Here is a 15,783-nt window from a genome sequence, read left to right on the forward strand (position 1 = left end):
GTGCCCTGTATGTCAGTGCCCTGTGTGTCGATGCCCTGTGTGTCAGTGTCCTGTGTGTCAGTGTCCTGTGTGTCAGTGTCCTGTGTGTCAGTGTCCTGTGTGTCAGTGTCCTGTGTGTCAGTGCCCTGTGTGTCTGTGTCCTGTGTGTCAGTGCCCTGTGTGTCAGTGTCCTGTGTGTCAGTGCCCTGTGTGTCTGTGTCCTGTGTGTCAGTGTCCTGTGTGTCAGTGCCCTGTGTGTAAGTGTCCTGTGTGTCAGTGTCCTGTGTGTCAGTGTCCTGTGTGTCAGTGCCCTGTGTGTCAGTGTCCTGTGTGTCAGTGCCCTGTATGTCAGTGCCCTGTGTGTCAGTGTCCTGTGTGTCAGTGTCCTGTGTGTCAGTGCCCTGTGTGTCTGTGTCCTGTGTGTTAGTGTCCTGTGTGTCAGTGCCCTGTGTGTGTCAGTGTCCTGTGTGTCAGTGCCCTGTGTGTCTGTGTCCTGTGTGTCAGTTCCCTGTGTGTCAGTGCCCTGTGTGTCTGTGCCCTGTGTGTCAGTGTCCTGTGTGTCAGTGCCCTGTGTGTCAGTGCCCTGTGTGTCAGTGCCCTGTGTGTCAGTGCCCTGTGTGTCAGTGTCCTGTGTGTCAGTGCCCTGTGTGTCAGTGCCCTGTGTGTCAGTGCCCTGTGTGTCAGTGCCCTGTGTGTCGGTTCCCTGTGTGTCAGTGTCCTGTGTATCTGTGCCCTGTGTGTCAGTGTCCTGTGTGTCAGTGTCCTGTGTGTCTGTGCCCTGTGTGTCAGTGTCCTGTGTGTCAGTGTCCTGTGTGTCAGTGTCCTGTGTGTCAGTTCCCTGTGTGTCAGTGCCCTGTGTGTCAGTGCCCTGTGTGTCAGTGCCCTGTGTGTCGGTTCCCTGTGTGTCAGTGTCCTGTGTATCTGTGCCCTGTGTGTCAGTGCCCTGTGTGTCAGTGCCCTGTGTGTCAGTGTCCTGTGTGTCAGTGTCCTGTGTGTCTGTGCCCTGTGTGTCAGTGCCCTGTGTGTCAGTGTCCTGTGTGTCAGTGCCCTGTGTGTCAGTGTCCTGTGTGTCAGTGTCCTGTGTGTCGGTGCCCTGTGTGTCAGTGTCCTGTGTGTCGGTGCCCTGTGTGTCAGTGCCCTGTGTGTCAGTGTCCTGTGTGTCAGTGCCCTGTGTGTCTGTGTCCTGTGTGTCAGTGTCCTGTGTGTCAGTGTCCTGTGTGTCTGTGTCCTGTGTGTCAGTGTCCTGTGTGTCAGTGCCCTGTGTGTCTGTGCCCTGTGTGTCAGTGCCCTGTGTGTCAGTGTCCTGTGTGTCAGTGCCCTGTGTGTCAGTGCCCTGTGTGTCAGTGTCCTGTGTGTCAGTGCCCTGTGTGTCAGTGTCCTGTGTGTCAGTGCCCTGTGTGTCAGTGTCCTGTGTGTCAGTGTCCTGTGTGTCAGTGCCCTGTGTGTCAGTGTCCTGTACGTCAGTGTCCTGTGTGTCAGTGTCCTGTGTGTCAGTGTCCTGTGTGTCTGTGTCCTGTGTGTCGGTTCCCTGTGTGTCAGTGTCCTGTGTATCTGTGCCCTGTGTGTCAGTGCCCTGTGTGTCAGTGCCCTGTGTGTCAGTGTCCTGTGTGTCAGTGTCCTGTGTGTCTGTGCCCTGTGTGTCAGTGCCCTGTGTGTCAGTGTCCTGTGTGTCAGTGCCCTGTGTGTCAGTGTCCTGTGTGTCAGTGTCCTGTGTGTTAGTGCCCTGTGTGTCAGTGTCCTGTGAGTCAGTGTCCTGTGTGTCGGTGCCCTGTGTGTCAGTGTCCTGTGTGTCGGTGCCCTGTGTGTCAGTGCCCTGTGTGTCAGTGTCCTGTGTGTCAGTGCCCTGTGTGTCTGTGTCCTGTGTGTCAGTGTCCTGTGTGTCAGTGTCCTGTGTGTCTGTGCCCTGTGTGTCAGTGTCCTGTGTGTCAGTGCCCTGTGTGTCAGTGCCCTGTGTGTCAGTGTCCTGTGTGTCAGTGCCCTGTGTGTCAGTGCCCTGTGTGTCAGTGTCCTGTGTGTCAGTGCCCTGTGTGTCAGTGCCCTGTGTGTCAGTGTCCTGTGTGTCAGTGCCCTGTGTGTCAGTGTCCTGTGTGTCAGTGCCCTGTGTGTCAGTGTCCTGTACGTCTGTGCCCTGTGTGTCAGTGCCCTGTGTGTCAGTGTCCTGTGTGTCTGTGCCCTGTGTGTCAGTGCCCTGTGTGTCAGTGCCCTGTGTGTCAGTGTCCTGTACGTCTGTGTCCTGTGTGTCTGTGCCCTGTGTGTCTGTGTCCTGTGTGTCAGTGCCCTGTGTGTCTGTGTCCTGTGTGTCAGTGCCCTGTGTGTCAGTGCCCTGTGTGTCAGTGCCCTGTGTGTCTGTGTCCTGTGTGTCAGTGCCCTGTGTGTCAGTGTCCTGTGTGTCAGTGCCCTGTGTGTCTGTGTCCTGTGTGTCAGTGCCCTGTGTGTCAGTGCCCTGTGTGTCAGTGTCCTGTGTGTCAGTGCCCTGTGTGTCTGTGCCCTGTGTGTCAGTGTCCTGTGTGTCAGTGTCCTGTGTGTCAGTGACCTGTGTGTCTGTGCCCTGTGTGTCTGTGCCCTGTGTGTCAGTGTCCTGTGTGTCAGTGTCCTGTGTGTCAGTGACCTGTGTGTCTGTGTCCTGTGTGTCAGTGTCCTGTGTGTCTGTGCCCTGTGTGTCTGTGCCCTGTGTGTCTGTGTCCTGTGTGTCAGTGCCCTGTGTGTCTGTGCCCTGTGTGTCAGTGTCCTGTACGTCTGTGCCCTGTGTGTCTGTGCCCTGTGTGTCAGTTCCCTGTGTGTCAGTGTCCTGTGTGTCAGTGCCCTGTGTGTCAGTGCCCTGTGTGTCAGTGTCCTGTGTGTCAGTGTCCTGTACGTCAGTGTCCTGTGTGTCAGTGTCCTGTGTGTCAGTGCCCTGTGTGTCAGTGTCCTGTACGTCAGTGTCCTGTGTGTCAGTGTCCTGTGTGTCTGTGCCCTGTGTGTCAGTGTCCTGTACGTCAGTGTCCTGTGTGTCTGTGTCCTGTGTCGGCTACGACAGGGGCCTGTTTCTGTGGCTGCCCTCCTCGTCACTGGGTGTGGCCCGCCAGCGTCTCCGCACTCGCACTAGATGTGGGTGGCATCCGCCTGGTGCTCCGGGTCTGTCCCTGGCTCATGGCCGCCCTGGAACGTCCTGGGGGCGGCTTCCGCCTGGTGCTCCGGGTCTGTCCCTGGCTCATGGCCGCCCTGGAACGTCCTGAGGGTGGCGTATGCCAGATGGGCGGGGTCTGTCCCCCCTTCCCCCCATATCCCCCCCTTCTACCATATCCCCCAATATCCCCCCTTCTCCCATATCCCCCCTTTCCCCATATCCCCCCTACCCCCATATCCCCCTTCCCCCATATGGGGGAAGGGGGGGTATGGGGGAAGGGAGGATATGGGGCAAGGGGGTTATTGGGGAAGGGGGGATATGGGGGAAGGGGGTTTTAGGAGAGGGGTATATGGGGGGATATGGGGGAAGGGGATATGGGAAAGGGGATAGGGGGATATGGGGAAGTGGGTATGGGAAAGGGGATGGGGATATGGGGGATATGGGGGAAGGGGGGTATGGGGAAGGAGGATATGGGGGAAGGGGGGTATGGGGGAAGGGGGTATGGGGAAGGGAGGGTATGAGGGAAGGGGGGATATGGGGAATGGGGGTATGGGGAAGGGGGATATAGAGGAAGGGGGTATGGGGCGGGGTATGGGGAAGGGACTATGGGGAAGGGGGTATGGGGAGGGGGTATGGGGGAAGGGGGTATGGGGAAGGGAGGGTATGGGGGAAGGGGGGATATGGGGAAAGGGGGGTATGGGGAAAGGGGGTATGGGGAAGGGGGGGTATGGGGGAAGGGGGGTATGGGAAAGGGGGGTATGGGGGAAGGGGGGTATGGGGAAGGGAGGGTATGGGGGAAGAGGGGATATGGGGAAATGGGGGTATGGGGAAGGGGGATAGAGGAAGGGGGTATGGGGAGGGGGTATGGGGGAAGGGACTATGGGGAAGGGATATGGGGGGAAGGGGATATGGAGGAAAGGGGGATATGGAGAAGGCGGATATGGGGAAAGGGGGATATGGGGAAATATGGGGGGATGAGGGAAGGGGGAAAGGGCGGCAGGCAGTGGAGGGTCTCACTTGGCGCTGCGTGGCAGGCGGCCATTTTTCCTGGTCTCGGGGAGGGGGGGTTCTTTTGTGCAGTGACGGCGCGCGCGTCCAAGACGGGTGACGCTGTTGCGAATGGTGTCCCGCCGCTACTAGCCCATTCCCGGCCGGAGAATTCGCGACGTGTCGGGGGGCCCGACGCCGGAGTGATTCGCGCCGTTTTTGGCGCCGGGTTCGGGCCATCGCGCCGATTCACGGAGAATCCCGCCCATATCACAAGGTCTCAAACTGAAAAAATCTTCAGGTTTTTGAAAAGCTTTCATTATTACTCACTTATAATATTCATAGATTATGAGTGAGGTCTTGTTTAAAATATTAAAGGTAAACATTAAAAATGTAAGAAAGACTTAAAAGCCTATTCTGCGGTATGCAACCAATTTTCAGAAATACATCGCCTGCATATATGCACATAACGTTTGATTGCATTTATATGAGAGGAACATGATTAGCAAGTTAAATATACTGTAATGCTGCCTCCACTATCCTACAGTTGCTATTTCCCAGCATACTTTCCACACTGTGGAAAAAAAGTCCTTAAAATGGTACTTTTAAGATTGCTGTGCGATAGAGGCTGCAGCAGTAATTATGAGCGTTCAAGCATGGAATCAATACATAATGCCTATTTAGATATAGCAGATTAACTTAACTACCACATTTAATGGTCTCTAAGCGCTTTCTAAAAAAAATTCTTCAATCGGCTTCTTTAATTTTGCTATTTTACACATTCTTATTTGGTTTTCCTGTGACTCAGTTTTTTGAATAAATTTTTTGATAGCAGGCCATATGATTATGATATTTGAGCCGTACATCCTTCATCGCCCTTTGTCCTCTGTCTCGCTAAGTGGGTCGGTTTGCTGGCACTTCACTGCAGAAAAGGGCTAGATTTACCACCCAGTGACTTTGAATGGGCAAGAAAACGTCTGGTCCATTAAAGGTAAAGTACAGATGACAACATGCAGCATTTACTAAGCATCAAATGACTGTCATACACAATAGGGTGAACTTTGTGCCAATTGTGCAGGCACAGAAAGGCCATCAAAAGAATTAAATAATAATTACAGAAGCAGGCCCTGGCCGCGATTCTCCCCAACCTGGCGGGGCAGGGGGTCCCGGCGTGTTGGAGTGGCGTGAATCACTCCGGCGTCGGGCCGCCCCAAAGGTGCGGAACGGCCTTTGGCGCCACGCCGGCCGGGGCCAAAAGGACTTCGCTGGCCGGCATAAGTCCGCGCTTGCGCCGGAGCGTCAGCGGCTGCTGACGTCATCCCGGCGCGTGCGCTGGGGAGGGGGTCACTTCCGCCTCTGCCATGGGGAAGACCATGGCAAAGGCGGAAGAAAAAGTGTGCCTCCACGGCACAGGCCCGCCCGCTAATCGGTGGGCCTCGATCGCGGGCCAGGCCACCGTGGGGGCACCCCCCGGGGTCAGATCGCCCCGCTCTCCCCCCCCCCAGGACCCCGCGCCCGCCCGCGCCGCCAATCCCGCCGGTTAGGTAGGTGGTTTGATTCCCGCCGGCGGGAGAGGCTTGACAGCGGCGGAACTTCGGCCCTTCGCGGGCTGGAGAATCGCCGCAGGGGGCCCGCCAACTGGCGCGGCGCGATTCCCGCCCCCGCTGAATCTCTGGTGGTGGAGAATTCGGGACACGGCGAGGGCGGGATTGACGCCGGTCCCGGCCGATTCTCCGACCTGGCGGGGGGTCGGAGAATCCGCCCATTGTTTCTGAGCAACACACTTTTTCATTTTGGCTGTATTTTGTGTGCTGTAGAGAGCGCAATGTCTTATATTCAGTCACGGGGTGTGGGGGTCGCTGGCTCGGCCAGCATTTATTGCCCTTGAACTGACTGGGTTACTAGGCCACTTCAGAGGCTTTACAGAGTCAACCACATTGCTATGGATCCTGAGCCACATGTAGGCCAGGCCGGCCAGGATGGCAGATTTCCTCCCCTCAAGTCGTGAACCAGAAGGGCTTTTGCAACAAAAATCAACAACGGTTTCATGGTCGTCTTTCGATGTTTAATTCCAGAATTTTATTCAATTCACATTCAACCATCTGCCATGGTGTAATAGTCGCCAGGGCGTTTGACTGGGTCGCTGGATTACTAGTCCTGTGGCAATACATCCCCAATGCTCTCCACACCGAGATCCGTCTGGAACCCGATCGGGAATTTGGTCAGGGAGATAGGAGGCCAGCAAAGGAATTTCTAGCTAGGCTTCCTTTGCTTGCTGCATTTCAGAAGAGATGCCGATGGCAGTCATGTGGTCATTTGAACAGAATATTCCTGCTCCCCTTCTGCCACCAACTGCATCTCAGCTGCAGGCCGTGTCTCATCCAGTGCTACCTCCTCAAGCATGATCACTGCATCTTCTGGAATATCTGTATCAGAGCTTGTGCCTGATAATATCCAGGATGGTGCCGTTGAGTTGCTTTTCATCCAGTCCCATAATTGCGGCACGGTGACACAGTGGTTAGCACTGCTGCCTCACAGTGTCAGAGACCCAGGTTCCAGTCTTGGGTGACTGTCTGTATGGAGTTTGCGCTGTTTGTGTCTGCGTGGGTTTCCTCCGGGTGCTCCGGTTTCCTCCCACAGAGCAAAAATGTGCAGGTTAGGTGGATTGGTCATGATAAATTGTTCTTTAGTATCCAAAGATGGGCAGTGAGTGGGGTTGAGGGGGTAGGGCGAAGGACTGAGCTTAGGTAGGGTGCTCCTTCAGAGGGTCAGTGTAGACTTGATGGGCCAAATGGCCTACATGTGCACTGTAGGAATTCTATGGTTCAGTGGAAAGACAACAAATTAATTGCAATAATGTTGGCTGCATTAAATACTCTCCAGCTGTGCATCCCTTGCAATAGCTTGCTCAGGAGATTGTATGTACTCCTGTATGAGTGTGAAAAATAAGAAAGAAAAGCAGAATAATCTCTCTATTGCAGATCTAATGGAAAAGATTGGAATTTCATATCCCTCATTTCTCTCATGTTCCACTTGTATGTGGCCTTCTCCAAGGAAGCAAAGGGCTGTGACTCCTGATTTGTGCTCCATCTGGAGTCAGTTCCCATATGTCATGGAAGTAACCTTGAAATGTTCTGAGTTGAAGGAGCATGTAAAGATCATATTTTACCTGCAACCAGTCTAAATGTCACTAATTGGCCGTACGCCACACAACTAAGTTGGGTTAAAATTGTTGAATGTGTGAGGCTTTGAAAAATATTGATATGTCAGTGTTACAAGTTGCAGTTTGAAAATATAAAATGCTAAGTGAATGAGGTGCTATTGAAGAATTGTAAGATTGTAAAGGCATGACATAGTCGTACAGTAAATGCACAACTGGGTGACAAGCAACGGTGATGTATAGCTGGGCCACCTTCTGATAAGTAACACTGTTGGATCATTTTGTTTTCCTTGGTAGCTTCATTATGCTCTGCATCCCAGGCACAGTGAGGCACTAGCGTTAACTCTAGAAAATATCCCCCCCCCCCCCCCCCCCCCCCACCCACCCACCACCTGGATGCAATACGGCTGAGATTTGGGGAGACTGCCCTTCTGTACAAAAAATATTCTTCCCATTGCCTCCTGTAGTAGCAGATGTACTTCTTCAAACAACAATCAATGTTGAGCTGCAACCTGAATCAGTTTCCTACGGATTCTATTTCATGTCTCCACATTGGGTCTGTATGCCTTTTCTTTCTGTTACTTATTGTGCGCGGAGTCTGCAGAAAAGCTGGAAGTATTCAATACCATTTTTAATCTTTGTTCCCACATGCAGACACTTACATTTTCCCAACAGCTCCTTTAGAGGCACTGAGAAGCATTTCTTTACACAGCAGATGATCAAAAGATGGAGCGGCTTGCCAGGAATGCTGACTGAATCCAGGGTGCTGGGCTCACTTAAGAAACTGCTGCAATGGGGAGATGGTAAGGTTGGTATTCTGAAAGAAGGGACTAAAGGGCATTGTTCATCCAAGCCTATTTTGCATCAGCATAAACAGTTGGTTGTGTCAATAAATTAACGCCGTTGGTACTTCATAAGTTGGCTTTTGCCTATTGCCTTCAGTTCATTATGACAGTCACATACCTTGTTTATGTTTGCAAAGCTTATGATGGTCTTTCCAAGCGAAATAACCTGAGTGGTGTTTAGCACTTAATGGTCCCATCATTATAAATCCACAACTCCTTAATGCAGAAAATTAATGGGACGTATATAATATGTAGATTTGCAAACAGTTATACTCACTGTTTATTTGCTTTAATGAGAATGCATCCAGATTTATTTGGGTTAGTTTGTAAGCTGTGAAGAGGAGAGTGATGTTTCACTTCTGTGAAATGTCACTGCTGACAACCTTGAAATAATAGCAGATATATATATATATACTAAAGCCAGTTGGTGGAAATGCAATGCCAGCCGCTCTGCCTGCACAAATATATTTAGTACAGAGAAGGTGTGTTCCTTCTCCTGTAATTCACAAATTTACACTCAGTCCGGGAAACACTTGGATCTGAAAAATATGACCGGATTGAAGAAAAATAAGCAAGTGCACAATAATTTAGCTTGTTAAAGCTGTTCGCCCCACAGACAAAATACCACCAGGTTCTATTTTATATGTATCATAACATAATACAGCACATAAGGAGATAATTTCAGCCTATTGTCCCTAGGCTGCCTCTTTGATAGAGATATCCAATTAGTCCCACTCTCCTGCTCTTTCCCCATAGTGCCACGATTTTTGACCCAGTATTCGTCCAATTACCTTTTGAATTTTGCTATCCAATCTGCTTCCACTACCCTTTAAGGCAGTGCGTTCCTGCTCACAACAACTCACTGTGTTTAATAAAAAACATATCCACATATCGGCCCCGATTCTTTTGCCAATCCATTTAAATCTGTGTGCTCTGTTTGCCAACATCTTTCTGCTGCTCAAAACAGTCTCGCCGTATTTACTCTACCAAACCATTCATGATTTTGCACACTTCGATCAAATCGCCTTTGAATCTTAAAACAACCCAAGCTTCTCTTGTGTCTCTGCTTAACTAAAGTCTTTCATCCCCGGTACCATTTTAGTAAATCGCTGCACTCTCTCCGAGGCCTTTGACACCTCCCAAAGTTAAGCCAACACACAGTTAAGCAAGACATTTTGAGTCAAGTAAGCACCAGTGTTTACGTAGTCGTATATCACAGGCTAATGACAGCCTAGGGCGAAAGAGAATGAGGCTCAGAAACCCAATCAGCTTATTCTAAATACTGGCTTTGTGTTCCCTTCCAGGTGGCTGTGCTGGCTGCCAATCAACTTTTACCAACAGTCTTTCCCCCACCCAAAGGAAACATTTTCAAAGTTGATAATTATATTATATTGGCAAGGAAAGAGGTGAGGCTGTCAGATCCATGTGATAATTGAGATAAACACAACTAGAAAAAAAGTGGCAAACCTTCACATCTCTGTTTTTTCTCTATCCCAATAGGTAAGGTAGTAGACATATTTTATTGGCAGCTATATAAGGCTTTGCAGTTAACACCTCGTTCTGTAAAGTGCCTGATTTAAAAGACTTGACTCGCGCCTCCTGCCGGATTTTGACATCTTGCATTTCTTTCACATTGAGCAAACATTAAGTGAGGGGCAGGAAAAGACCAGCTCATCCAGCTAGCCTGCTTCACGCTGTCTGGAGCATTACAAAAAGACAATAATTCCCCACTCCTCTCTGCTCCCTCACCCCCCGCCCACACCACCCCCCCCCCCCCCCCCCCCCCCTTCCACCGCAGCCCTTTAGAGAGGTTCATTAAAAAAAAAACTAGTGCCACGAAGGGAAAAGAAACGAGAGACATTTTCTCTCTGACCCATTCAGTCCAGTGTATCATACAGATCATGCTTACATGGCAAGATTTCTTGAACGTTGCAACAAGATCAAACTAATCTTAACCATAAATTACAAAATAAGCAAAGTGAAATTACTTTTATAATCAAATTATTTGCAGAAATGCCGAAAAGGAAAACTTCCCTGATACTGCTGTGGTATTATCCAGTGCCCTGTAATAAAACCATACAACAGAAAAGAAGGCCATTTGGCCCATCGTGTGTGTCCCTGCTCCTTGAAAGAACTACCAAGGGGTTGAACAGCCTGCTCGTGTTCTTACGATACTATGCAATTGCACCATTCCCCCTGCTCTTTCGTCATTAACCCTACTTATCCTTTTCAAATATTTATCCAGTTCCCTTTTATCATAGAATTTACAGTGTAGAAGGAGGCCACTCGGCCCATCGAGTCCGCACCGGCTCTTGGAAAGAGCACCCTACTCAAGGTCAACACCTCCACCCTATCCCCATAACCCAATAACCCCACCCAACACTAAGGGCAATTTTGGACACTAAGGGCAATTTATCATGGTCAATCCACCTAACCTGCACATCTTTGGATCTTCCCTTCTGAGAGGTACTATTTAATCTGCCTCTATTTCACCCATTCAAGGAGTGACAACAACTCACTCTGTAAAAAAAAAACTCTCCCCCTTTTAAAAAACAATTTACAGGATGTGGGCATCACTGGACTATCATTTGTTGCCCATCCCTAATTATCCGATTCAGCCTCCTCTTAATCTTCTCTGCTCTAATAACAACAACCTCGATCTGTCCACTGTGTAATAGCCGAAGCACAGCCGCCTATCAATATAATCGGCAAAAAAACCCCACAGGACGGACTCAATGGGTGGGATTCTCCGGCCTCGCAGCCGCGTGTTTCTGGGCAGAGTGAGGCGGCTCGCTGTTCGCAGCCTCCCGCCGCTGCCAATGGGAATTCCCACCCAAGGCACACCACACCCCACGGGACCAGAGAATCCCACCGCCAGCGGACAGTCGGAAAATCCCGGCCGATAGAGATCTTACATGAGTTGTTCAGCTCGCACATGATGGGCGCGATTCTCCGCTGCCCACAATGGGTCGGAGAATAGCGGGAGGGCCTTCCCGACATTTTCCCGACTTCCCGCTATTCTCCCCCCCCCCCCCCCCCCCCCCACGGCCGCCCCACGACACGAATCGCTGCTTGCCGTTTTTTACGGCGAGCAGCGATTCTCCCCTATCCGATGGGCCGAGTTCCCAGGCCTTTACGGTCGTTTTCACGAACTCCAACACACCTGCTCTCACCGTTCGTGAAAACGGCCGCAAAGTGCCGTTCCCGACAACCATGGCACCGATTGGCATGGCCGCACCACGGCCGTGCCAAGGGTGGCATGGGCCCGCGATCGGTGGGCACCGATCGTGGGCAGCGGGTCCGAAACCCACGCACTCTTTGTTCCTCCGCCGCCCCGCAGGATCAGTCCGCGGGGCGGCTGAGGGGCATGACGTCCTGCGCATGCGCGGGCTTGACGCATATGCGTGATGACGTCATCTGCGCATGCGCGTGTTGGAGCCGTCCAATCCGCGCGTGCACGGCTGACGTCATCGTGCGCGTCAGCCGCCGTGACCCTTGGTGCGCAGGCTTAGCGACGGTCGCTAAGCCTGCGATGCCGTGCTTCGCGGGGCCGTGCTGCTAGCCCCGACCGGGGGGGGGGGAGAATCGGGTCCCGGGAGGGGGCGCGGAGGCTGCCGTGAAATACGGCCAGTTTCACGGCAGCCTTTACGACTCTCCGCATTTGCGGAGAATCGCGCCTGATATTCGTAAGATTGTTAGTGATACGTTCACAAAGCTTGTTTAAGACGTAAGCATTTCCTAGGGGTGGAATGGTGGCACAATGGTTAGCACAGCTGCCTCACAGCGCCGAGGACCCGGGTCACTGTCTGTGCGGAGTTTGCACATTCTCCCCGTGGTCTGTGTTTGTTTTACCCCCCACAATCCAAACAGATGTGCAGGGTAGGTGGATTGGCCACGCTAAGTTGCCCCTTAATTGGCAAAAAAAGATTTAGGTACTCTAAATTTATTTCAAAAAAACACTGAAGCAATTTTGTTTTTTGCACCCCTTAGTCTCACGTGCTCACATGACAAAACAGCAATTGCGTTTCCAGTTGTTGCACGTTTTACTTGAGTGTATTACGCGTTTATTGGAGTGTATTAACACGCCTCCGTTTAAAGGCCGTGTGCTTAACACTACTACAGCTCTGTGTATGTAATTTCAGCTCTGAGTCGCCAGGTGCCGTATTTAGACACCTCACAAGTATATCAAGGTCAGGTTCAAAGTAATAAACTGTACACCGATTAGTAAGTTCAAATGATTAATATTTATTATAACAAATATAATAAATACGCATGCATACGCTAAAGACTAATACTTATTTCTACTATTAAACGACTAAATACTTATCTAAGTAGGAACCAGCAAGGTCAGGGGACAAGGCCTTTGTTCCTTTCTGGACTGCACCTTCTGTTCTCTAATAGTCGGCTAGAGTATAGGCAATGCCGGGGTCACGTAGCGAGCGTCGTTTTGGCACTTACTGAACGATGGCTGGTGCTCAACGGCCGGTGATGAAAGACAGGATCTGGAGGCTGGAGTCGGAGTCAGAAGCGGAGCCGGAGCAAAAACAGTCCGAGCCGGAGCACAACAGACAGAACTACCTTTATAGGTCCCCCAAAGTCCGTGCCTCTTTGGGGCGGGCCTTTACCTGCCATGTATCGATTGGGCCATTTCCCAATCGATATCTTACAAATCCCCCAATCTGAGGGTCTCTTCTCGATGGGTGGGGCGGTCTCTAGGGTCTTTTGTGATGGATACTTCTGGTGCCGTTTCGTCTGGGCCTCTCTCAAAAGTATCTATTCATATCTAAATGTATCTATTGTACTGGCCTGGATCTTGATCGCCTTATTACTATGCAAAGCGTTGTTGCCATTTACACCTTTGGTTGAGATCTTGCACCTGGCCATAAACTGGTTTTGTACGTGCAGAATGCTAATTAGCCTTCTGCAGACTGCTTGTCCTGCTAAGACTGTTTTCTCCCTGCAGCCTTAGCAGTTCTCCATTTTGGTAGCCCAGTGTCCATCTTAGGTGGCTACACAGTGCTCCATCTCACAGTGGATTGGCATTGCTTACTTAAATATGCCAATACTTTATTATTAAAATGGAAAGGAATACTTCAAAGAATGATGATTGGTCAACTCAACAGGAAGCACGGCGGCCCAGTGGCTAGCTCTGCTACCTCACAGCGCCAGGGACCCGGGTTCAATTCCGGCCTCAGGTGACTGTCCGTGTGGACTTTGTATGTTCTCCCCGTGTCTACGTGGGTTTCCTCCGGGTGCTCCGGTATCCTCCCACAGTCCAAAGAAGTGCAGGTTAGGTGGATTGGCCATGATAATTTGCCCCTTAGTGTCCAAGGATGTGCAGATCAGGGGGGTTTATGGGGATAGGGTGCGGGTGTGGGCCTAGGTTGGGTGCCCATTCAGAGTGTTGGTGCGGACTCAGACTCCCACCCCCTACCAACAAAGCCTTCTTTTTTATCATTTATGAAATTAGACAAAGCAGATTTTTTTCTCCTTCCCTACAGGAGAGGCTTTTCTATCTGATCCACGTTAAGGAACGCTCAGCATCAAACAGCTTCACAAGGACTCCATCCCGACTGGCTGACTGCGTTCACCCTCTGATCTCTCCCTGATAGACAACCACAACTTGCATCCACCTTTGGAGAAGCACCCCACGCTGATTCACAGAAGTTTATAATCTTCATCCTCAGCAGCAACAACAAAAACATCCTAGTTGACAGGGGAGCGTAGGGAGCAAAATTCAACCCCACACAGCACCTCGGCCGGTAGTTTATGCGTTACCCTCACTGCCAGAGCAGGAGGTAAATCTCTGACTTACAATTCCAAGCTCCTGGCATCTGTTCACCCTTCCCGTTGAGCAGATGGATGAAATCAGGAACTCATCAGGTAAATGGGGCACCACTGTGTGGGTTTCTGATGGAGTAAGTAAGGAAACTCTTCTTGCTCTGACAGGAGGGTCGGTAACCAGAGGACCCAAATCTAAGGTTGCTGGCAATAGAACAAGGGGGGGTGGGGGGAGACGAAGAAATTAACTTTTCTCCTCGGCAGCAAATTGTTTTGATCTGGAATTCACTGGCTGAAAGGCCGGCGATTCAACAAACTGATTCAACAAGCAACCACCAGGAGAGGGTTGGATCAATCACTGAAAAGGAAACTTTTGCTGAGGCTGTGGAAAAGAGCAGGAGAGTGGGGCAACTCAGCAACTCTGAAAGAGCCAGCACAGAATTCTTACAATGCAGAAGGAGGACATTCAGCCCATCAAGTCTGAGTCTGCACCAACCCTCTGAAAGGGCACCCTACCTAGGCCCACACCCCCAACCTATCCCCGTAAACCTCACACTTCCGACCTATCGCCGTAAGCCTCATCTAACCTGCACATCCTTGGACACTAAGGGGCAGGTTAGCATGGACAATCCACCGAACCTGCATTTCTTTGGACTGTGGGAGGAAACCGAGGCACCTGGAGGAAACCCACACATGGGTTTCCTCCAGGGGGAGACTCATAGAATTTCATAGAATTTACAGTGCAGAAGGAGGCCATTCGGCCCATCGAGTCTGCACCGGCTCTTGGAAAGAGCACCCTACCCAAGGTCAACACCTCCACCCTATCCCCGTAACCCAGCAACCCCACCCAACACTAAGGGCAATTTTGGACACTAAGGGCAATTTATCATGGCCAATCCACCTAACCTGCACATCTTTGGACTGTGGGAGGAAACCGGCACACCCGGAGGAAACCCACGCACACACGGGGAGGATGTGCAGACTCCGCACAGACAGTGACCCAAGCCGGAATCGAACCTGGGACCCTGGAGCTGTGAAGCAATTGTGCTATCGACAATGCTACCGTGCTGCCCGTGAGACATGGGGAGAATGTAGACTGTAGAAACTTCACACAGACAATCACCTGAGGCAGGAATTGAACCCGGGTCCCTGGCGCTGTGAGGCAGCAGAGCTAACCAGTGGGCCACCGTGCTTCCTGCTGAGTTGTACGATTAGCATTCTTTGAAGTATTCCTTTACATAATAATAATAATCTTTATTGTCACAAGTCGGCATACATTAACACTTCAATGAAGTTACTGTGAAAGCCGCTAGTCGCCACATGCCGGCGCCTGTTTGGGTACACGGATTGAGAATGTCCAATTCACCTAACAAGCACGTCTTTCGGGACTTGTGGGAGGAAACCGGAGCACCCAGAGGAAACCCAAGCAGACCCGGGGAGAACGAGCAGACTCCGCGCAGACAGTGACGCAAGCCGGGAATCGAACCTTGAGAGTGATCAGCTAAGGGGAAAAGCTGTAGTCGGGACACGGTGGATTAACCTTAGAAACTGTTTCATCCTGCAATGCTGAGGGAGTGGGATAGCTAACCATCAATGGTGAGATCAAATGAGTGGAGGCAAAGGCCCTAATTTGTAAATTCACAGATGAAGCTAACATTGCAAGAAGCTTTTGTGCTGAAATAGAAAGAATAGTAAATAAATTGCAAATTGCTGTACTGAGTATAAAATCACTGAAAAATAATCTACTCCTGCAATCATTTTAATAATATAACAGTTATGTGCTACTTTACATATACAGCTAATTTATGGTGATTAAGCAAATTAAAAATTAAATCAAAGAGAACTATAAAATAAGTATTTTCTGAATGGTTTTGTTTATGCAAGCTGTTTATAACATTAACATTGCACAAAGCAGTAATTATCTT

The sequence above is a fragment of the Scyliorhinus canicula genome, chromosome 16, assembly GCF_902713615.1.
Source record: "Scyliorhinus canicula chromosome 16, sScyCan1.1, whole genome shotgun sequence".
NCBI classification, from domain to species: Eukaryota; Metazoa; Chordata; class Chondrichthyes; order Carcharhiniformes; family Scyliorhinidae; genus Scyliorhinus; species Scyliorhinus canicula.